Source organism: Stenella coeruleoalba (genome assembly GCF_951394435.1).
Source record: "Stenella coeruleoalba genome assembly, chromosome: 6".
NCBI classification, from domain to species: Eukaryota; Metazoa; Chordata; class Mammalia; order Artiodactyla; family Delphinidae; genus Stenella; species Stenella coeruleoalba.
This window is the reverse complement of record NC_137151.1, coordinates 81,831,564-81,856,389: the sequence shown is the minus strand read 5'-3', so window position 1 is coordinate 81,856,389 and position 24,826 is coordinate 81,831,564. Positions and strand designations below refer to the sequence as shown.

At 33.4% G+C, this 24,826-nt stretch overlaps 1 protein-coding gene across 6 annotated transcripts in view; it reads left to right on the top strand.

Moving 5' to 3' along the window:
- The first annotated feature begins 757 nt into the window (after window positions 1-757).
- CALCRL (calcitonin receptor like receptor) overlaps window positions 758-24,826 on the top strand; it is a 105,005-nt gene continuing 80,936 nt past the window's right edge. For 4 of the 6 annotated variants that reach the window (XM_079925201.1, XM_079925197.1, XM_079925194.1 and 1 more), the window contains exon 1: window positions 758-961. The gene's annotated coding sequence lies outside the window, so the exon portion shown is untranslated. Of the gene's footprint in view, window positions 962-20,296; window positions 20,365-24,826 lie in introns of all 6 variants that reach the window. The other 2 variants (XM_079925200.1, XM_079925198.1) reach the window with 1 other exon arrangement.

The window sequence follows — 24,826 nt, the reverse complement described above, 5'->3', positions numbered from 1 at the left end:
TCAAAAGGTTATTTTCTCTAAGATATATATTTATATATAATGAAAAATAATTATGTATGTATATGTATACACACACAACACATACACACACAATGGTTTTGGTTATGACACATACACACATATCTATGTCATGAACAAAATAAAAAAAATGTTCAAAAACCTACAGGATAGAGTTTCATCATTTAATTGTGGAAAACTGATCAGGGAATAGCTCTGATTATCAGAGATCCAAATTAACAAGAGTTAGATCACAGAACTAATTATGAGGGAAAAATAGTTATTAGTTTTCTGTGTTCCTTTATGAAGAAAGACATGTTAGATTAAAAAATTCCCTTGATGCTTTGTAAAGTGTAATTCAACACACACACACACACACACACACACACACACACACACACGCACACTTCCTAATTCCTTTAATTCTTTGAGCAGAATACTATGTTCAGATTTCCTTCAAATGATAGGCATCTCTGTTTGACAAGTTCTAACAGAACTCAGTCAAGGTGAAATACAGCCAGCTTTTGCTGCTAACAATGTATTCATACAGCATATGATCTCTGTCTGTTCAGGCTGCTTCTTGCTCTTGTCTCAGAATAAAAAAGGAGTGCTGCTTTCCTGGGGTATGCCATTTGAGAAAGAAAGTAACCTAACACTAACTGCAGGCGGGGTCAGAGTGATGTAACAGGAAGCTCTGATGTTTCCCTTCTGCTGCTGAGCACATACAATGTGACAACCCTTCCAATCTACTCAGAACAACCCTCTCTCTCCAGCAGAGAGTGTCACCTCCTGCTTTAGATCATCAAGCTCTGCTAACTGGACCTCACCCTGCCTGCAGGGTTACACTGCAAAGCTTTCACCCTTCCGCACCTTGTCTGGGGGTACATTTCTTCTGCGGAATCTCAGAAAATCAAATTCCATCCTAAGAATATTTCACCAAGAATTTCCTTAGGAGCTGTGCTGGGTAAGTGCATTATTCAAAATAAATATATTTATTCGGAGTCGTATTCTCATGTAGTTTGACAATGTTTCTACTATAGAATTTAGTTAGTGACATTGAAATTATGTTGAAACAATTCTCATTTATTTCACATGTTAGAAAAATGAGAGTATATCTCCCCAAGATGTACACAATACCTATTACTACTAGATAATATTATGTACAGTGATATTCTAGAAAAATAAATTTGGGAAGTGATAAAACATCTAAATGGATTAAAAGGCATACTTTTGAACAAATATCTTAATCAGGGAACAATGCTTTTTAAAATTAGCTCTACTATTAGCTAAGCTTAAATTTTGACAGCTGGAAAACATTTTTCCCCCAGGAAGAGTCTTTAAACTTTCCATATAATCAGTATTCTAAAAAGGGGGTGAAAGAATAACTACTTATGGGGGTCTCGGAGTCTCACTCTGTAGTTGAACACGATGGAGAATTAAAAGAAAAGGAATCACTTTGGATTTATTATATTTGTCTTCTATTTGCCACTCACGCCTATTTACACATACATCTCTAACTATTGAACTAATGGAATTTTCATTGTTCGCTGTTGCCAGATGTGTCTAAGTCTCTCTTTTACTAACTCTGAACTGTTTCCGCTGTATTGGATCATGGGGTGGGCAACAAAGGAAAAAAACAACTAGGGTTGAGAAAATGTTGATATTTCTATATTAACTCTAATTTCAAAGCTCTTAAGCTAATAGAATGTGTTACTTCCATTTGTCTGGTATCCCTCTGCAAACTTTTTCGGGGAGGGTGTGATACTGAGATAACCGTGGGTAAAGAAAAGTAACAAAATATTTCCCAAATAGATATATCAGATAATTAAACAGGGAAATTAAAGTGTGTATTAAAAAAAGAACTTCCAGGATAAAACTTACTGAAATGTTGAGATGAATCATCTGTTAATGCTTCTTTCAACAGTACAGACCGTCCTGGACAATTTAAGAAACTAGTATCTACTTAATAAGTTGTTGGTATAGAGACATGACAAATTTGTTGCTAAGAAAAATTAGATGTCAGATTTGGGTTCAAATTATATTAATTGACATAATTTTAATATATTTTCTTACCTAAGTGAAATTATAATCTGCAAAATATCCTTCAGTGGAGAAATCCTGTACTTAATCACCCATAATCTGGCACATTAACGGTGGACTACCAACACATTCTGAGTAATTCCTTCATAATTTTCTACTCAGTTTTCCCACAAATTTCTCCAAATAATGGAAAGTTCAATTAAGTCTTATTTTTGTGATTCTTTAAAAATATTATGGCTGGTTTCCTATCTCCTGTCATTCATTAATTGTACTGAGTTCCCTGACACATTTGTGGAAATGGATAGTGTTTTTAGAATGTGACTTTGTAAATAGCCATTAGATAATTAGGGGAAGAAATGGAAAGAACACACTAAATGCCTAACCCAATGCCATGGGTTAGTAACAAAAATTAAAATAACACTGTTTTTAATTTAGATTATTTTCTTACAAGGAGGTATTACATTAATATTATATTTTATAATAAGGAACTCCTCAAATTCTCTAATCTTTATTTAATTGCTAGCCAAAACCCCATAATTTTCTTTAAATTATTAAAATAATTTAATTTATTTTTTGTAACTATTCTTATAGTATGGTTTATAATCTTTATTTTCAAAAAATACTGTGGAAAAACACTAGGCAACGAATATTGAGGGTCATTTGGCAAAGGTTTATTATTTGAGAAAATAATTGAAAGTTGGAAATAAGAATTCATATTATTAAATTCTACAGTTTGCTTTCTTTAATGGTAAGAGAATATCAGAGCATCAATGCATGCTTTCAGCCATTAAGAATTAATTTACTTTTCTGGATGATATTACCCTGTAGGATCATAAAATCAATACACAGAATCTAATTACAGTTCTAAATATGTAAGATAAAAATACAGAATTGAGAAATCACATGGGTAATGTGAGCAAAACTATGTTCTACCTGCAATATTTAGATACCTTTAAGAATATGCTTTTGGTTATTGCTACAAGTTCTTTTTTCCCCAGTATATCTTGGCATATGCCAAAATATTATTTTGTTAGTTAAAATATGTAAATTTTTAGAATATATAAGAGTATTCATTCACTTTGAAAAAAATGAATAACAAAAACTTAAATAGAAATTAGAACTGGGTCTGTAATTTTAAAAACTATGTTAAATGAATGGCCAAGGTATATGTACTTTACTCATTGGTGATGCCTAGGACATACTGAAGTTTAAATGGAGTCAACACCCTAGTATACTGTGAGAACTTTCACATTAACCTGTACATATTTTATCATTATTTTATGCATAACAGATATTTACTTCAGTAAAAAATTCAAAATAATATTAAGACAAAAGTTTACCTTATAAGCTTTATGTTAATGTGGAAAAATTCTTTGATAAATACAAAAAAACTAATCAGAATTCAGTTTATAGTATTATTACATATTTCTAATTTAGATGTTTGTAACCATTATAACAATATTTTGTTTTCAACCTTTAGTTCCATGGTTAAAATTTGATAGTTACTTAATTTTTAAGAATTGCCTTAGAGACTGCTATAGAACAATTAAAATAAACTTTTTAAAGATCTAAATATGCATTCACTAAACAAAACTTATTTCATACTCTATGTATGACTTTGAACACAGCTTGAAAAAATAATTGTTTTTAGGGATACCATGATAATGGTGTCAACATTTCAGAAAACAAATATATTTAAAGGACATTATTTGAGTCTTTGGTTTTATTCCTTATCTTTATTTAGGATTCAGAGAAGCTCTTAAACCATAAACATAAGATACATCATTGCAACAGTGTTAAAGACGACACTCAAAGAGTGTAGTATCTCTTAGTTCTTGACTTGTAGTGTCTCTTAGTTCTTGACTTAGACTATCAGAGAATATACGTAAGATGGAAAATCAGTACACACCTATTTAAAAGATTTGTCTGTGTCTGGTTTTGAAGTTCATGGATGCACTATATAAATGTTTATAATTTCTTAGGAAATCTCTCTTTTTCTACCAAAGTACTATTACCATGCTGCACTATTAAATTTAAGAAATTCTCTCATTTAATATCAGAAAATGTTCTGATGCAATTAGGTGGAAAACAAATACTTAACCAGAAACACAAGGTCTATATGCTAACCAGATATCTCGATCATTTTCCCATTTATTCACATGGACAATCATACCTGCCCAAATTCTTTCATCAATAGTAGTTATGCAACTCAAAGTAACTGGATAGTTTTCACACCTTAATTTTAGTTTACCTACTTATAAGTTGGTTTATAATTTTGAAGGTATACAGCCTTAATTAGTGTAAAATTGAAAAAATAATATAGAATACATTTAATTGTAAACTTTGGAATATAAATATTGAACTAGTGTGATTTAAGAAAAAAGAGCATATGATTAGATATATGATAATTAAATCACCAAAACCCATTTAAATAATAGGAAATATATTTTATACAGCCTATTGCCATTCCCATTTAAATAATTTAAACTTTTTGTCCTCAATAAATCCAGATTATTATTTTCTCATGTCTAATTTGGATTATAATATTGTTCATTAAATCAGATTAGATCAAATAATCTGTATTTTTCCATATTTGAGTAAACTTAAAATCAAATTAGTTTTTTAATTTAATGTTATTTACAAAAAAATGAAGAAATGGATTTTAAAGATCCAATAAAAGGCTTCTTAATGTTAAAAAATAAAATGGAATCACTGGCTGTGAACTGAGTTAGAGTCTATGTTTATTAGGTTACCAGAATTATTATCAGATGATAAGTTGCAAATACTTTCCTAGAACATGTTTCTTCCTCTTTTTCCTTTAAATTAGTTTACTTAAAAGAAACAGTATCATACAAAACAAACACAACATATTGTCGTTTGCAAAAATGGTCAAAAGAGTTTATTTACTTTTAAACATAAAACAAGTTTTAATCTTTTTCTTCCTTCCTGGTTTAATTAAATGCATCATATGCTTCCTACCTTACTACCAATTAAAAGATCAAAAACTCAGCTCGACCCAATATAAATCTAAATAAACAATTAACCAAACCAACCCTGTGGTATTGAGGCTATTGCTTTATACTTTATTGAAGTTGTTGGATGGAGCCCAATTTTTAGTGAAATCTTATTCCTTTTAACATGGAACATATTTTTTAGATAAAAAATGTTAATATGGCATAAACTTTTGTATAAATCTGTCATTATTTCTCTATTTAGGTTTAGGTTAACCTGAACTCAATTGTGCTTCTCATAAAACCATAGTGACTTGTGAGCATGTCATTTGGTATATTAAATAGCAGTGATATAGTGAAATAGCGGCTAGCTGGTTTACAAGGTGCCCCTCTCCTTCCAGCTTAGTCAGCTGGGAGGTCATTAGCATATTCATGAACACATAAGCTTGGTTTTATCAATCAAAACTAAGATAAATTTGTCTTATATCCAAGCACTGATTTCATACATTTTACAAACGAGCATTATTTTGAACCCATAACCATTAGTTAACCTGACACCAATTATTATGCAGATATTTGTGCATGAACCTCAATTTTGCTTCCCTTCCAAGGATAACGTGAAGGGAAAATTGGAACTTCAGTAAGTACTAGAGAAGAATAAGTAATGTTATAGCAGAAAATAAGGAGGATTAAAACTATGGGAAAAGAATGTCATCAATACAAAACTGTTGGGTTTTTTTCGTAATTCTGTTATTTTCAAATGTGAGGCAAAATAGGAGACTTGTTTTTCCTTAAATAATGCAGATCTAATATCAGGGTAACATGCTTAAATATTTTATTAATCAATTTACATATGTCTTCTTTAAAAATCTATTTTCAATGAAATTTTTTTGGTTTTAAATCCTTTTTTTTAGGATATGCCCCTATACTTTATTAGCTAAGGCAAAAAATATAACTTATGGATTTGTGTTTTAGAAATTTAGATATAGTTGTTGTTTGAAGCAATTCCCTGGAATGGAGTACATTTTAGACATCAATCATATCACATTTAGTAAGGATATTGCTACATTTTAAATGTGTTAAACACAATTTCGTTAAACTCCCAGTTAACTAACTAAAATATATTGGAATTGTCAGGTTTACTTGGGTAAATATATTTATTGTCAGCTTTGCTTTTTGGTCCTTGACATTATTAGATAAGGATGAATTATTGGATGAAGGATGCATTATTGGATGCATCTATCTTAATATCCCTGAGGGACAGAAACTTTTTTTTTTTTTTTTCTGCCTCAAACAGTAGAGTCTGCCTTCCCTGCTGCAGCATTCCCACCAGAAGTCAGCATGGGTGAATTTGTCCACACTGCACTCATACAAGAGAACCCCCTTTTAAAGGGTGGCTTGCTGCTCCTGATTTAGCTAATTTCTTTAACGGTTTGCCATGTGCTATGGACATTATTAATTACTCATGTATAAACCCATTTAATCTTCCCCAAAGCCCTAGCAAATATTATTATCTTTGTTTGCAGGTAAGAAACTCCAAAACCAAGGCACAGAACTCCTAAGTAATGTGCCAAAGTTCATATGGTTATCAAGTGGCAAAACCAGAACTTAAATTCTGACTCATGCTCTGAACCACTCTTCTTCCCTTTCCAATTGGTGGCTGGTATCTCATCATTCCTATTGCAAAGGGATGCTGTTCCTGGAACCTTAAGTTAAGTCTAGAATGAACTGAAATTCTTTTGAAACAGTGATAGAATAAATAATCTTGGGTTTCCTGGTTAGTCCATAAGTTTAATTTTTAAGTAGATTTTTATTTCCCACTGCTTTCTTATCAATTGCAAATAAAATGAAAAGAAAAAAATTACAATACCACAGCTGAAATATGAGCTGTGCATATGAAATATGAGAAGTGCAGCTTAATGGACTTTGGCTTCAGGTCATTCACATATGAACCCAAACTTCACCACTTCTTAGTTCCCCTTTCTCTTCTGTAAAATGGAAGTGATTAATCACATTGCTTTATAAGGTTTTGTGAGGAATCCAAGAAACAATACATTGAAAATGTTTAGCACAGCACTTGGCACGTAGTAGGTATTCAACACATTTTAGTGCTCATCATAAATCTTTTGTGAACAAGACTGAGGACATAACTTGTCTCTATGCAAAAGCTCATTCCAAACAATAAACACACAGACAATTAGAATACAACTTCTTCACAGGACAGGGAGAGTGAACAAGTGTGATTTGTAATCAGTTTTTAGACTGATCACACTTTGCCATCATCATATAATATGTGCCAGACCTAATAAAACTGACATTGTTAATCACCATTTCTACAGAGCTTGAGCACCTAAAAAGTATCTTCAAGCTAAGAATTGTAAAGGTATATTATACAGAAATTATTGTTTCTTTCTTTCTTTTACACATGATGCCCAATGAAGTACATGGTGTTCCCGAAGTCAAATGATATCATTGATAAAGCTCTGATTTTAACGTACATCTACCATGACTCTGAATCCTAACTATTTTGTTGCACTATTATATATTATCTATTATTAGATCTCTTATTGCTAACATTGCACAAAGTTGAATAAGCATAATGATCCACCAGATTTAAACTCAATTTCTTCTAACATAAGATAATAAAAGTAAGTTTATTTATGTTATGTGGATTTTGTGGAATATGGTACATTAGAGATAAATTTAGATGTTTGTCAAGAAATTTTTAGTTTTTACTACTTATAGCAGCTGTAGAAACTGAAAATTTAAAGGACATTTAGAATGATCAAATTAAACTTCATTTGTAGGGCTCCAAGTTTTTGGTGGTTATTTTCTTTTTGTAAAAATGTCTTTATTACAGGGCCTTCTTACTACTGCCTAATGGTAGACACTTATATTTTCTTATGTATTATATTTCAGAAATAGGATGAAAGAGTACTTGTGCAATAGGACAGTGAACATTCATTTAAGTTTTGGTTTAAGATAATTTATTTAAAAAATCTGTTTTTGAATATTTTATGAATTACGGTCCATATTGAGAATATAATGAAAACTACAAATTCTTTCTCCAGTACAAAACCAACTATATTCATAGGGACTCACATTTTGCATACAGTTGCATGAGTTTCATGGGATCTCCCTTTTTGATGGATCCATTAAGAGTTTTTGGATCTCATTTATGAAACTTGCTAATTAATTCAAACGACAATTTTTCTTCTGAATGAAGTAAATTATACGTATATATTTTTCAGTTACTTCAGATACTTTTATAAGTACCTATGAACTCAAAAAATAGACATGAACATCAGAAACAAATGGTTTTTAAGATTATCTCCATCAACTAGAGGGCAATACTGCAGGGCTCTAGGAAAAAACTACACAGTAGGTAGAATCCGCAATTGGTAATTTTCTATCTCCTCTCTGTACCCTTCTCCATTCACGATGTTTCTATACCTACACCTACACCTTTGGACTCTCCTCCAAACCAAATACTCAGCAGCTTCGTTCTGGCCTCAGATAGTCAAGAGTAGCATGGAAAAAAATCTTGAAGAAAAATTCTTTCTTTATTGGGAAACCTCAGTGTTTAATCTTAAAGCTTTCCACCGATTGGAAGAGGCCCACACACATTATCAAGGGTCATCTCCTTTATTTAAAGTGTCTGATGGTAGATGTCAGTCACATCTACAAAATATCTTCACAGCAGCATCTAGACTACTGTTTGATCAAACAACTGGGCACCATAGCCTAGCCAAGTTAGAACATAAATTAACCATCATACTAGTTTGGGGAATTCATCCATATTTACTCTTTTTTCTCCAAAATTATTTAGATTTTTAGATTTGGGAAATTCTTCAAAAATTCCTTCTGGAATGATAACTGGAACTGTAGTGAATTCACTAGTTAAATTGACAAGAACTGAGACCTTAATGTTGTCATCCAACCATGAGCATGGTTCATATTCTCTAGTTACTCAGGACTTTTTTTAGGGGATTGGTAGGGCAGTCTGATATGGGCTTAAATGTATGTTAAAGGTATATTTAAAAGAAATATAATATATGTTATAACATAAAAATACATTATGAATGGGGGAGGGTAAAGAGAAATGATATAAGGTTTCCACTTTTTTTAAAAAAGATAACATACACACAGGATCTTCCAGATTCACTCTTCCTCTTATCAAGTTAAAATATGTTCTCATTGCAATATATTTTATATGGGGAAATTTCTGTTCACACCAGAATTTAATCTTGTCAGAGAACAGTTGTAGTTTAACCCAGTGACTATGTCATCGTTGATATTAGGGGTGCTACGGTTAAACAGCCTGATCTTCAGTTTAGAAAGCACTCACAATGTGCCAGCCTCTATGTTAGATGTTAAAGGTAAGACCCCGGGTCTGGACAACATCAGCTCCACCTCAGTGCAGTGTAAGACAGTGCTGATTAACTCTTAAGCTATACTGCTGGCTGCCACTCTATTTTTCATTTTGTTGCAAGATCAGGACTGAATGCCTTAACTAGGGTGTTTCTAAAATGACAAAACCTGATAAATCAGATACTTTCTGCATATATTTATTATATTTAAGAAACCTTGGATTATAGATTAAAAGTAGAAAAAAAACTGAAATAAAGAATAATATAATGGATTCTACTTAGCTCACAATTGTATGTGCTTTGATATTCTGAAATATCTTCTTTTCAACTGCTTCTGATATAACTTTGACATTTTAAATTTTAACAGAAAGATTTCCTTGCATCTAAATCCACCACAAATGTCATGGTCATGTAGCAGAAATTGTTCATTTTTTAGACAAAAAGAATGTGGTTAAAGAAAGTGATATCATTAAGAATAAAGTTTGAAGAATGTTTGGTTTCATTAATTTGAACAGGAAGGTCTTCAAATGAGATATGAGCAAGTTTTAAGGTCTAGAGCAAACTGAGAGGGATGTAATCCATAAATGATTTTCCTAAATATTGTTTAATATTTTAATTAATTGAATTCTTCACATGAATTAACTTCCTTAATTATACACTTTCCAAAAGGATTTCCTGTACTGTGCTCCATGTTATCAGTTCAAAAATTATTAGAAGACTTACCAAGTCTTTTGATCATAAAATTAATATATGTCCATATTTAATGAACCAGATTCCAGCCTACTTCCTTCAAAATAAATATACCAAAATCAAAGAATTTATGTTAGAGTTTTTGTATAACTCAAACATTTTCAGGGCTACCCTGGTGGCACAGTGGTTGAGAATCTGCCTGCTAATGCAGGGGACACGGGTTCGAGCCCTGGTCTGGGAAGATCCCACGTGCCGCGGAGCAACTAGGCCCGTGAGCCACAACTACTGAGCCTGCGTGTCTGGAGCCTGTGCTCCGCAACAAGAGACGCCACGATAGTGAGAGGCCTGCGCACCACGATGAAGAGTGGCCCCCGCTTGCCACAACTAGAGAAAGCCCTCGCACAGAAATGAAGACCCAAAACAGCCAAAAGTAAATAAATAAAATACAAAAGTAACTGTACCATTTAAAAAACAAAAAAGGAATCTTTAAAAAAGAAAAAATCCTTCAAAAATCCACTAATTGTGTGTTTCAGATTAACTCTGAAAGCTCACAGTTCACTGAGTTCGTAACTGTCACAACCCTAGTACCATAAGACACTACATATTTAAGGCTACATATTCTCAACTTTCTCAGTTATAGTACCATACATACCATAAAAGACTACATGTTAAAAACTTTTAATGTTACATGTAGTTTCTGAAGCTAGAAGCTAGAATAAGCTAAATAAATCTAGTCAATGGGATCCTAACTTAGAAATAGGAGACTCCAGCTCAGTGTGTCTTCAGAGGGTTTCGTTACGTGTAACTATGATGTAGGTCTTGACATAGCGTGTGCTCTAAAAAAAAAGTTAGATTTTTACACTGAGATAACACTCTGCTCCTAATTACTCAAAATCATTTAGACTTCAAGGATTGTCCTACATCTTGGTCTATGTTTTTCTTCCACACATAACTGCATAATTTTATTATCACGAAAGGGAAGCAGTCTGTAAATACAATGTGTAAGCTTTTCTATCTGGAGAGCTATCACAGTATATCAATTCCAATTTGACTAACTCCTTGGAATTAAATTTGTAGTAAACAAAGATCAGGGAATTCCCTGGCGGTCCAGTGGTTAGGACTCGCGCTTTCACTGCCGTGGGCCCAGATTCAATCCCTGGTCAGGGAACTAAGATCCTGCAAACTGCATGGCGTGGCCAATAAATGATAAATATATAAATAAAACAAAGATCATTGTGTATCATATTACTTTACTAATACAAAATTATAATAGAAATTAGTGAAGGAATACTTACTTGAATGAATTGAGTAACTTTCTAAGTTTATTATGTCTTCTTTACTCTTAATCACATATGCATCATTATAGCATCTGAATATGAAAAAAAATGCTAATCGTTCTTATTTGTGGGTGTGTAGTTCCTGGATTCCAGATTTTAGTAGCTCTTCTTTCTTTTGTTGAGTCCTTCACCTCCAGACAAGTTTACTTCTTGCTAGTACTTCTGATATCAATTGGCATAAATTTAAGGGAAGGTCAACACATTATCTAAGAAGGGATTAAAACTTATCTGAGTCTCTTTTAATGAGCATAGAATGTTTTTCTCCCAGATATCCATATGCCTAGGTCCCTCTCCTCCCTGTAGTCTTTGCTCAAGTAAAAAGTTTTCTATGGGGTCTAAACTAATCACTATTTAAGATAAACCTACACCTATACCACCACAACCCTATTGTTCATCTTTAGCTATTTTAGCATGTTCTTGCTTTTTCCTTAACACCAATCACCTTGCAACAAACCATCCACTATAATTTACATATTTTCTGTTTTTATTTATTTTCTGTCCATGCAACTAACATGTAAGCTCTACAAGTACAAGCATTTCTATTTTTTTTTTCACTAATATATCCTAAGCACCTAAATAAGTGCCTGCACTAGTAGGTGCTAAAGATTGCTTAATAAATGATTAAATGAATGAATATGTTTCTTTCTACCAGTCTCCACAGAAAACTAGTAACTGTGATTTTGTATGCAGTACACAGTAGATGTCAGAGCTGAAATTTTGAAGGTGTTAGAATCACTACACATTGCCAAAGAGAAAATATTCAGAAGCTAATTAGCATTTCATTATTCTTAGGTCAACCTAATATTTACCCCTTCACTGTCTTTGTAAAGGAAAATAAATTAATAAAGATGCTTTCGGTAATGTATTTAGTGTTCAGGTTTCACTGAATTCCAAAGCATGACCTTTCAAACTGGGGTAAATGAGAAGGCTGGTCAGTGTTTTAACACAAAGTGTTGAAGCATTTCCCCAAATGGCCAAACAATGGCTGAAATTGGCAGAATTTCTTGTTGAAACTGGCAGACTTGCCCACTGTTGCCTCCCAACAAAAGTCTTCCTCCATTACTTGTTGCCTTTTTGGACAATAGCACTAAAAAGTCTATAGAAGGAGAAAAAAAACCCTTAGCAGTGAAATAGAAAGAAAGTAAATCAGTCTTTTAATAAAGCATATAGGGTAGAATACAACTCCTGTTTAATTGACAAAAAATTATACCTCTGTTTGATAAGTGAAGAGTTACATATTTGTAAATCTATAATTTATCAAGCTTTTAAGTGTTGATTTATAAATATTTAAAGATAATTTTAAAGTGTGCCAACTGTCAATGCCCTTTCATCATTGTATAGCTTTGAAAGTTTTCTAAACTTAAAGCCAAAGGACTATTTTATAAATTAAAATACATACTTGTCATTAAATAAAATCATGATTTGCTTGAAAGCCTAATGATGAATTTTCATAAAATGTATCTTTTAATTGACACAACTCATAAGTTATAACAATACTTTTCTAATTAAGATTCTCCATGTGTTTGAGACACATAGAGCTAACTTTATTTTCTTTTAAAACAGGTGTTAGTCATTCATTCACCTAGAAATATCACTGTTGAGGTTTTTTTTCTTCTGAGTCTAGAATGTATATCATTCAGGGAAATAATAATATTCCTTTGAGAAAAAGACTGATTCTCAACATATGTCCATAGTATTCAGAAAAAAAATATGTGTATAAAATGTGTCAAGGTTGTAACTTTACTGTCCTTCGGTATATTATCTAATATGACTGGATTTTAAACCACAAGCAACAAACTAGCTTGGATTAAACAACGCTCTGTCCTCAATGAAGTATTGTTCAAAACATAAAAGTAAGTTGTGAAATAGCTTCTTCTTTAAGTCTTCTTGAACTTTCTGACTTTATGTGGTATTATTGAATGGTAAACTTATAATAAAGTTACTATTACAAAACATAAATGATAATAATACCCTAAAAAATTGTATTTGTTTCAAGAATTATTCTACATTCAATTAATTTCTGGTATGTTTATATATAACATGACAATCCAATAATCTACATTTTCTTTGTCCCAAGTAGCTTAAAAACAACAACAATAATAAAATAAAGCTGAAATCAACAATAACTTAAAAGACCAAAATGTGACAATTTCTAATCTAGAAGGGCTTGATGAAATGGTGGAAAGGGCACTTAAAATACGCTTTACATATTAATAGAATAATAATGAATTTTCAATTCAAGAAATCGGAGCGCAAAAATAACTAATTTCTCACAGTGAGCAGAGACACTTCACACTTTCTCAAGCTAGAATCAGTCCCTACAATGAAAAATGGGTGCTCCCAGTAGTCCTGTTCAGAAAAAGGCAATGCCAAAACATTTGTTTACTCTCATCTAGATTCAGCAGAGGTACCATGTATTCTTGAGAGCCTTTTCTAATAGAGTGTTACTTGCAGGATGAAAAAGCTCTTTTGAAGACTGAATAATTGTCTAATACTAAATTAAGTCTAACAAAATTGCTGTCAAAAAAGTTTCACTAATTATTATAATTGACTCTTCATTGCACATTGGATTTAAGGGTATAGAACAAAATTCATTATCATTTTTAGTAGTTCTTCAGCTCTTATATACTGGATCTCCTTGACTCTGTTAAAGTGTCTCTATTCTAGAGGAATAGCTTGCTAGCCTATAGCATGGAATATAACCATAAATCAATTTTGTAATCCATGATGTTGTCCACAAACATTACTAGCAATTCTCTGATTAGTTCTATTTTAACTAATTCCTCTTACTTACTAGGTCCTCACCTCATTTGTTTCTAAAGGAGTGGATGTGCTCTCCTTGTTTACATGGATCTTATTTTTTAATTGCATATTTTTAAACATATAATTTAAAAACTATACAAATCCTAAACTTTTCTGCCTTGAAGTAAAACCATGTCAGGGCCGGTGACAGTGTCTGTCAAGGTGAAAGGTTTAGAGATTCAACCAGAAGTTGATGAAACTGGAAATGAAAGGAACAAGATTAGGGAGTTAGAGACTAATCAGGAGAACAGAGAACAGGAAAGATTCAGAAAAATTCTCATTCAGAGACCAAATATATATGACTGTAATAATGTAATTAACTTAGTAATTATTGTTTACTGAGTCAAAAAACTGATATAAAGCCACAGTGAGGGATGGGATTGTAAGTAAAATAAACCAGAAAAATAAAAGGGAGTGAATAGAATAAAGAGAGGAAAAGAGGGAGAAGATAAAAGGAGAAGCTATAAGAGAAGATAAATTGGTTCAATAAGACATAGTGTTTGCCAGAAAGGTTAGGAAATAAAAATCCAGCACTGAACTGCATCAGTTAAGATGTGGAGATATTTGGGGTACATGGTCATGAACAAAAAGTTAGTATACAAATACTCTCCAGCTGCTTGGTAAAACATTTTGGATATGAAGAATTTACCTGCTCTTTTGTTTGAAGAATGGGGTTGAGTGTTAAGCCTAAGGGTTATTCCTTGTGATAAGAGGTGAGGAGTGTTTATGAAGAAGTTGTGAGAAGCGAATACCACCTCCTGGTACCAGGTGGTACCACCTCCAAGATTACCTGGATGGTAATCATGTTCTAAGACTTGGACCCAATTAGTCAAGATAATGACTCTACTTTTAAAAGGGAAGGGTTCAGAGAGACTGACCCACTGGGAAATCTTAGTCTGTCTAGGATAGTTTCTCTAAAGGTAGCCCAGAAATTGGGCTACATTAATCATACCACATTTAAAACAGCAGAGCTTATTTGGTTAACTGCAAATCTCTTGGCTCATTCCAAACCTACCAAATCAATCTGGGGTGGCTCAGCATACAGAGGGAGGTGATACTTAAGTACTTGAGTCCCATGTGCTCTGAAAACCACTTTCCCTTTACTTTACACTGCATATTGTGAGATAAGAGATGATAACCTGATTAGGTTCAAATTTACAGTAACAAAATAAGAGTGAACAAGGCACAGGTTTAAATCAATTAATTTTCTAAATAATGAAATAATAAGTATAAATTCACACTGAACTACACATAAATAACAAGATATATATTGCTTTCCCTTCTAATTCTGGCTCTGAGAATTATTAGTTTTGTGATTTGAGGTGTACATTTTCCATGTCTGAATCATTATAACTTAACAGTCTTAGAAACTTGGTAATAATCCAAAATACAACTTTACTGACCCTTTCCTTTTTCACTGGACTCGGGGGTAAGTACACACGCACACGCACACACACACACACACACACACACACACAAATACTCACACATATACATTGATTCACAGGTTGGTCATCATTGGTGTTCCAAAATTCCCTCCATGTAGCTAAGAAACTAACCTAAAGTCAAATAGAATTCACACACCTAAATCATACTTGTAAAATTCACAAAGTGTTTAAATCATACATATACTATGATTTAACTGTGAAATCTTAAAAAGGGTCTAATCTTAACAATATTCTGACAAAAGGAAATAAACTTTAAAATTGAATGCGTGTTGTGTGAGGCATCTCCATCTCCCACCCAACACCCCAGACCTATCTGAATTACATTGCGTTTTTATGTATTTTGATCCACAGATCCATAACAAGTACATGATTCCAAAGTAAGGAATCACACTCTGCACATTGTCCTACAAAAGCTTTCTAAACTTAAAAATTTTCATGCATACGAAAGATTATTAAAATACACTGCTTGGGCTTCCCTGGTGGCTCAGTGGTTAACAATCCGCCTGCCAATGCAGGGGATACGGGTTCAAGCCCTGGTCTGGGAAGATCCCTCATGCCGCGGAGCAACTAAGCCCGTGCGCCACAACTACTGAGCCTGCGCTCTAGAGCCCTCGGGCCACAACTACTGAGCCGGCGTGCCACAACTACTGAAGCCTGCGTGCCTGGAGCCTGTGCTCCACAACAAGAGAAGCCACTGCAATGAGAAGCCTATGCACCGCAACAAAGAGTAGCCCCCACTCACCACAACTAGAGAAACCCTGCGTGCAGCAATGAAGACCCAACGCAGCCAAAAATAAATTTATAAAAAAAAAAAATGCTTAAATAAATAAATGCCTTTATACCTAGAACCCATCTTTTCCATCATGTTCCTCCCTGATTAAGTCACATGTATGTCCCCAGAAGTAAACCATTAGCCTAAACTTGTACTAGTCATTCCCTTGCTTTACTTTATGGCTTGACTACCTATATATGTATTTCTAAGCAATGTATTATTTAGTGTTATGTTTTTAGTTTTACTTTTATGAAAGTGGAATACTTCTGAATATAGTCTTTGGAGACTTTCTTCTTTCATTCAGCATTATGTTCCAAAGATGCATCACTGTTAATGTGTGTAATTTTGTGTTTGTTCTTTTCACTGTTGCAGTGTTCCATTGTATGAATGCACAATGTATTTATCTTTTCTCCTGCTGAGGGACATTTGGATTGCTTCTACCATTTTGCTATTATAAACAATGAAGCAATGAACATTTTTTTAAATGTATTTCCAGGTACACATGGTTGAGTTTCTTTAGGGAATAAATTTATGAGTGGGATTTCAGGATCCTAGCAATTCTTGTACCAATTTATAGTCCCACCAACAGTGTATGAGGTTCCCATGACACCACATCCTTTCCAATACTTTGTATTACTGTCAAACTTTTAAATTTTTGCCAGCCTGGTGGATATAACATAGTCTCACTGTGGTTCTAATTTGTATTGCCCTAATTATGAGTAACAGCAAATCTACATGTAAAACAAGTTAAAATTTTCCTCTGAAATATTTCTTTCTAATTGGGTAGCAGTGACTTGATGTTGTAGAATTATTTTTTGCTTATAATTATTTAAGAAAAGGACTATTTTTGGTTAGGTGGTCCAGGGAAAGGAAAGATTGTTTTATTGCTTTTAAAACTGGGTATGTGTGAATGGCATTTCTCATCATGATCAAGAACATAGACTGATAATACCTAGAATCATACCCCAAATTTTCCATTTCCTTTTATTCAAAAATCCCATCAAATACATATCTTCTTTAAAAACAGAGAGGAAGGGACTTCTCTGGTGGTGCAGTTGTTAAGAATCCACCTGCCATTGCAGGGGACACAGGTTCGAGCCCTGGTCCGGGAAGATCCCACATGCCACGGAGCAACTAAGCCCGTGTGCCACAACTTCTGAGCCTGCGCTCTAGAGCCCGTGCTTGGCAACAAGAGAAGTCACCGCAATGAGAAGCCCATGCACCGCAACGAAGAGTAGCCCCCGCTCGCTGCAACTAGAGAAAGCCTGTGCACAGCAACAAAGACCCAACGCAGCCAAAAATAAATAAATAAAAATATATAGTAAAAAAAAAAAAAGAGAGAGGAAGAAAGTGAACACTTCCATTCGGATGCATGTGTGCTTTTTAAAATATAAACTTTATATTTTAGAGTTGTTTTAGATTCATATCAAAGTTGAGTACAAGGTGAAAGATTTTCCATATAACCCCTCTCCCAACCCTCCTCTATTACTAACATCTCCCACGAAAGTTATAAATTTGTTACAACCAATGAAACTATATTGACACATCATGCCCACTGAAAATACAGTAGGATTCACCATTGATGTTGTACATTCTATGAGTTAGGACAAATGTATCATGACAAGTATTATGTGTTTTTATAATATTTTGACTATTTAAAATCATTCATGGAGCTTACAAGTCTCCTGAAAGAGATAATGTCTCTCTTTCTACTGTTGTAAAAATTATTTCTTATACATAAAAATATCATAGAAAGCATTGGAGTCTGTGTCTTTCATGTAATTCCACATTTTGGAAACCACTTGATTTCCCTTATATCCAGTAGCTGAATTTAACTAATATATTTCTTCAAGATTCTGATTTCCTCTTAATAAATACACTTAGGTTTGCATTTTTCTTTCCAGCTTGATTGTTTTGCTTCACCACGGCAAATATCAAGAAAGTTTATCCAGTATTCTTACCTAATATATTTATTTTCTGTGTTTCTAAGGCTTAGTTGATTTTGATTTCATTGTCTACTTCAGTCAGTGGTGCTACTTCCACAAAATTAGCTTTCTTTTGAGTTTTCTCTAGGTATCGCTATCACTTTCATTAAGGCTTTATAATATTTTCTTTGTATCCTCTCTTCTTGGATATTAATCTATTTTTTGGTACTACAGATACTGATATTTTCAGAGGAAAGTGGAAGTAAGACCATGCTGACATATACATTATATTTTATTAATATGTGCAATGCATTTACTAACCAAAGTTAACTCATCAATAAATTTACTGATAGTCAGAAGTAATCGTTGACATATTTGTTTTTTACTTATTCCCTATCACCAAAAAGGTGCAAATATTCTTTCACAGCATTTTCAGCTCGGATGAAAAATGAAATTTCTAGACCCATGCAGAAAAAGAAAACACTCCATGGTCATGTCTATTTCTAGTGGCATTTTCTAGCAAGTTGGGAAAATACTCAAAATAAACTTCAACTTTGAACCTTGTGAATTCCATATGAATTCCAGTAAAGCCTGAGACTGACAGGAGTTTTTATTTTTTCCAAAATAGCTTGTAGAAAATTCAGATTCTAAATATATGTGGAGAGTCTATTGGTGTAAAAATACACAAGTCTTTAAGATGACCAGATCATGATCCTAATTACAACATATACTAGACAATTTATAATATATAATAAATTATTAAAATATATGAAGGTGTGAAAATTTACAAAATAATTTTACAAAGTAATCAAAACTTTTTGATTTATATAAAAAAATTTGATTACAGAGATTGCTTTTAACATAAGCTTTCTTAATACTTTTGGGTTTTCATGTAAGGATCCCTAGTGCCTTCATGGAAATCCTTGACAATCATTCAGAAATTATTTTTGGAAGTAGCAAATTCATGATCCATAAGAACAAGTTTAATAAAAGCCTCTCAAATCACAATATAAATTAATGGAGATAAAAAATTTGCAAATGCAAATTTGATATTTTTGAAGTTCTAAAGTCCAAATAATACTGTGTAAATGCGAAGCAAGGTAAACAAGATTATAGCTATATCTTGCCTTCGACCTTATTTTGAGGCTGAAAAAATGATGTAAACCACATTTATATACGTTAACTCAGTTTAGCAGTGGATGAATCTCACCTGTTAGTGATACCCTATGTTTAAGGAGAGTTAAATCTCATTACTGACATGGTCTAGCCTCTGGCTTCCTCTTTGACAAGATCTGTGTCACTCTTTCCCCCTCATTCACTCCAGTTTGATCACGTTGGCTCTCTTTATGTACTTTGAACTAGCCATGTCATTTCCTTCTCAGAACCATTGACCAAGCCACCATTTCTTCTGGGAACAACCTTTCACCTGAACATTTCAGGGCATTCACCTCTCCCTAGTGCTAAGATCTTGAACAACAGGGACCATCCTCCATGTTCGTGCTCCTTAAAATACTCATTCTTAAGAAATAAGGTCCAAGAACAAAGTTCCTGATTACTTTCAGGTCAGCATGGTGGCAACCTAAATGTGCCTGAAACAACGCCTCCCAACTTCCCATTAAAATGAGACATTTAAAATACATATGTTTGTGATTTAAAAAAAAACACTAGGGCTTCCCTGGTGGCACAGTGGTTGAGAGTCTGCCTGCCGATGCAGAGGACGCGGGTTCGTGCCCCGGTCCGGGAGGATCCCACATGCCGCAGAGCGGCTGGGCCTGTGAGCCATGGCCGCTGAGCCTGCGCATCCGGAGCTCCGCAATGGGAGAGGCCACAACAGTGAGAGGCCCGCGTACCGCAAAAAACAAAACAAACAAAAAAAACCACACTAGTATATAACTTTAAGTTATGTAAAATCCCACTATCCACTAATAATACCAAATTCACAGGAATGTTCTCTTGTCATCCAGGGTCCTATGATGATACACCAGCCACTTGTGCTACCACCTGTCAAAACTATGGATGGCCCTACCTTCAGGTATTGAGTATGAATATATTACAAAAGAACATTCATGACTTGATGAAAGTAACATGTTGAAATTCCAATGAAATTGAGGATAATATGAACATGTTAACAATCATCAGAAAGATTTCACAGAATGATACATAACTCCAAATAACTTCTGAATCAAGGAAAACTTTGAAAGGCAATCTAACAAAATACAGGCTTAGGGACATCTGTCAGACTTACAAAGTCATTTCCTTGGGACCTTTGGGTATGAACTTATCCCCCATGTATTTTTTCCCTTGGCCAGAGGACTAGGAATGTTAAATTAATACGAACAGTTCTTATAAGATTTATTAATATTAACAATTTGGTAGTATTAGCCACAAACATCACACAAACACACACACACACGTATATAATGTCTATGGCTAATCTTATTTTAACTATAACTATGTATATGTTTCTATATATACATATATAAAAAGCAAATTATGTTTCCTGTATAAAGTAATAGGGCTAGGTTGCTCTTTTGAACTAAATTCCTTTCCTCTGTAGAGTTCTTTGTTTTCTGATCCACATAGTCACTATTATATTCTTATAAATGTCTGTAAACCTTTCCCATAATTGGAATGTAAAAAGATATTATTTATAAATAAGGGAACAGGAAAATGGGGGGTTAGCTGAATTAAAGATTTAAGTTGCTCTAGATACTATTTTTAGAACTCCCTGGCAAAGCAGTTTCAATTTCAATCCTGGGCATTAATTTCAAGCTTCAGGGGCATTGGTGCCTCCAAAAAGATTACTGTTGCAGACAGATGTGTCTTATTTATATTTAGTATTATAGTTCCATATCAGATAAGATATTATGTGATTATTATTACACCTCACATCCTCCTTCCTGACAAAATTAAAGTAGCTTTCCTGTCCTTACTTATTTTTAGACTGTGAAGTATTTAACAATTCAATCATGCATCGTCCCAATAAACTATAATAGCATTAATGAAAAATAAAGGCTACTGAATTATTTTACTTTAAATTCAAAGCTGAGTGACATAATTCCTTCTTCTGATTTTAAATTCCCAAGTCATTCTGCTGGACCCCAAAATAGACCCTCTATAATTATTCTTTGTCCCACAGCATGTCTTTGGGAACTCATCATTGTTGTTCTATCCTTTTTATGTGTCAGCTTCCTTTGCACATTGCATCTCATATGACTCACTGTTCCTTAGAGCATGGTTTGAATGCTCAAAATGCCTACTTGTATCTGACAGCTGGATTTTTCTTCCTGAACTTTTTTATGTGAAGTGGTGCCAGATCAATTTTTAAAGCCCCAATTTTGCTTATTGAAGACATACAAGAAAGAGCAGAAAATGGAAAAAGAGTCACTTACTAGGCGAAAACTGATTTTGACTTACAGTATCTGTTAGCACCAGTCATCTTCCTATGGAAATTAAGAGGATTACCCTTTTTTTTTTTTCTAAGTGTCTTTCCACCTTATAAATTCTAACATATATTGGATAGTTTGAAGGAGATAAATTGGAAGTGGCTTGAAAATGAAAGGTCCAAATTTAAGCTGCATTCTCTTCGTTAAATTGATTTCTGACTTGCAGAGTATTGGTAAGATTTTTTGTGAGACACTAATAGGCCTAATGGTAATTTTTAAAATTTTATTTCTAACAAGTAGAGTTTAAGGTGGCTAAATATTTAAATTCTAGCAAGAAAGAGGTTGAAAAAATGATCTCTAGGGAGATTAAAAAATATAACTGAGAAACAGGACTGTAGTTTGCTATCATATTAGTTTGACTCACATGTGGTTTAATTTTAACCTAATAAAAGAAGCACAGAAATGAGACTTAGGAAAGAGAACTCCTAGTTTTACCTTAGCTCATCTACCTCTACTGTGGGATATGAGGCACATCACTAAACTCTCCTGAACTCCCACCTTCCAAATCTGTAAAATAAGCAGGTTATACTGTGAGACCTTCAGGTCTATTCCAGCTCTGAGATTCTGGATCCTCTAACTGTAACTACTCTGAATTAAAGACAGGAGCTGGAAATAAAATATCATCTGAAGTTCTTTGTAACAAATACTGTGATTTGTAATAGCTCAATTCCTCTAACTTCGAATATTTTTGCTTTGCTTTATTTACATAATCATTCAGTAGACTCTGAAATTTGACAAATGGGTAAGAGGTGATAAAGAGGAAAAAACAAAGAGAATATCTCTGGCTAGACTGAATTTTGGCAATAGAAGGATCCATTTCTATTTATCACTATCATATTATATTCTTATTGAAAATTCTCTTTGACTCCAATATAGTAAAAATATTAACTTTTAAATTTATAATAATTTAAAGGTCCATTTTTACATTTAAATCTTAAACCAACTGAAACTGAATCTCAGATATAAACTTTTTCCCAAAATTGATGGACAGTTGTAGCAACACGTTTTACTAAACAATTCATCCTTCCTATTACTGATTTGAAACATAACTAAATTGTTCTATTTACTAAATTATATTAACAAAATTATTTTGGATTCTAGAGTACATTTGTCTTATTGTTGTTTGTTATTTGTTTAGCTGACCTTTAAAATTATTTATTATCTTGACTGCATTACATTTACACATTATTTGGGGAAAAATTAAGCATCTTTATACATTTTAGTTTTGTATGTATTAATACAAATGTCTCTTTATTTATTAAAAATCATTTTATGTCCATAAGATAATTATATATTTTCTTCAGAACGGCTCTCCATGCAGGAGAAGTGCCTGTTTCTTAAAGATCAGAGAAGATTTTTACACAGAGCAAGATGAAAGTTTTCTCAGCAAATAATATGAATAGTTCAGACAATCAGGAGTGAGTCCAGTTGGTTAGAACAGTAAGAACTAAATTAAGGTAAATTTGGAAACTAAAAAGTATTCGTATTCCACTAAACTAATGAAACTTAAATTCCAGGACTTTCACTCGAATAAGACCCTTTCAAGACTCTGCATTTAACTTTGAGTTTATGATTTGGTGCTGTTTTTTTTAAAAGAGGAATCCTATAAGTGTGTTAGTTTTCTCCAATCCAAGACCATAGCATATAAGTCCCCAAGTTGTCAGTGCTTTGGTTCCTACATCTCATCTGGTAAGGCAGTAAGGGTACCCAAGGAGCAAGGGGGCCACGGGTGTGTAATATGAGATACTGGCCACTGAGGGCTGGTCTGGTGTGTAGCACATCTCTCCTTCTAGCTAAGCTTTTGACTTATGCATGTCACATAAATAGACTGGAGTTTGGCTGCCCCATCCGTAAAATAGGAGATTAAACTAAATCTGAGAAAAAGAAAAAAAAAACCAGAAAGTTGCTCTAAGATCCTCCTTAATTCTAACTCTTCCCAGGCACTGTGCCTCATGGTTTTATCTCTATCTCCAAAGGGTACATTTTACGTTCTGTCTTTTGTCCTTTAATTTGGCATGTCCGTCTTTCTTGTCCCCGAGCTACAATACAGAGGCATCTGTAAAGAGCTATTTTAAACCTCTTTGTAGTACATCTTTTAGTGCCTGTAAACTCAATAAGTACGTTTACAAATTATATTAAAATGCTCCCTGGAAATTATATCTTTACTGTTTAAACTATGTTTATTGATCAACTTCATGCATGATTGTCTTACTGTCCCTTGAAAAATTTATAGCACACTATCTTATTGCTCAGTTAAAAACAGGTAAACTAAGAGATATCATTATTCTAGAAGGCATAATTAATGACCTGTTACAAAAAGTAGGTATAAAAATATGTAACATATATATATTTTAAAAACTGGAATTCTTTTGAATATTTTAAAAAATTATTTTTATCTTTTATTTTTAAACTATTTTAAAGGTTACACTCCATTTACATATTTTTTTTTTTTTTTGTGGTACGCAGGCCTCTCACTGCTGGGGCCTCTCCCGTTGCGGAGCACAGGCTCCGGACGCGCAGGCTCAGCGGCCATGGCTCACGGGCCCAGCCGCTCCGCGGCATGCGGGATCCCCCCGGACAGGGGCACGAACCCGTGTCCCCTGCACTGGCAGGCAGACTCCCAACCACTGCGCCACCAGGGAAGCCCCATTTACATATATTTTTTAACGTAATTCTTAAAAGAGTCAAAAGATGCAATATTCTAACAGAATGTCCAAAAAATACCTATTCTCATCTTTCTGTGTAATGAGCCATGTTTCCAATAAAAATTATTCAAAAAAATTATGGATTCAACAAAATGAGTTTAGCACAAACGATGAGGAACATTTGCTACATATACCTGTCATTTACGTTAACTTACATATCTCACATGCAAAATAAAGCATGAACCTAAGTATAACACACCACCTCAGTAAGTCAGTATTGTTATTGATCCAGTGACTTGGGGTTCTCATTTTCAGTGCCAAAAATGTCTACTAATATTCTTTTGAATCTCTAAGAGATTTCCGTATTATTATGCATCCTATAAATGGTGGTATTCTTTACAAA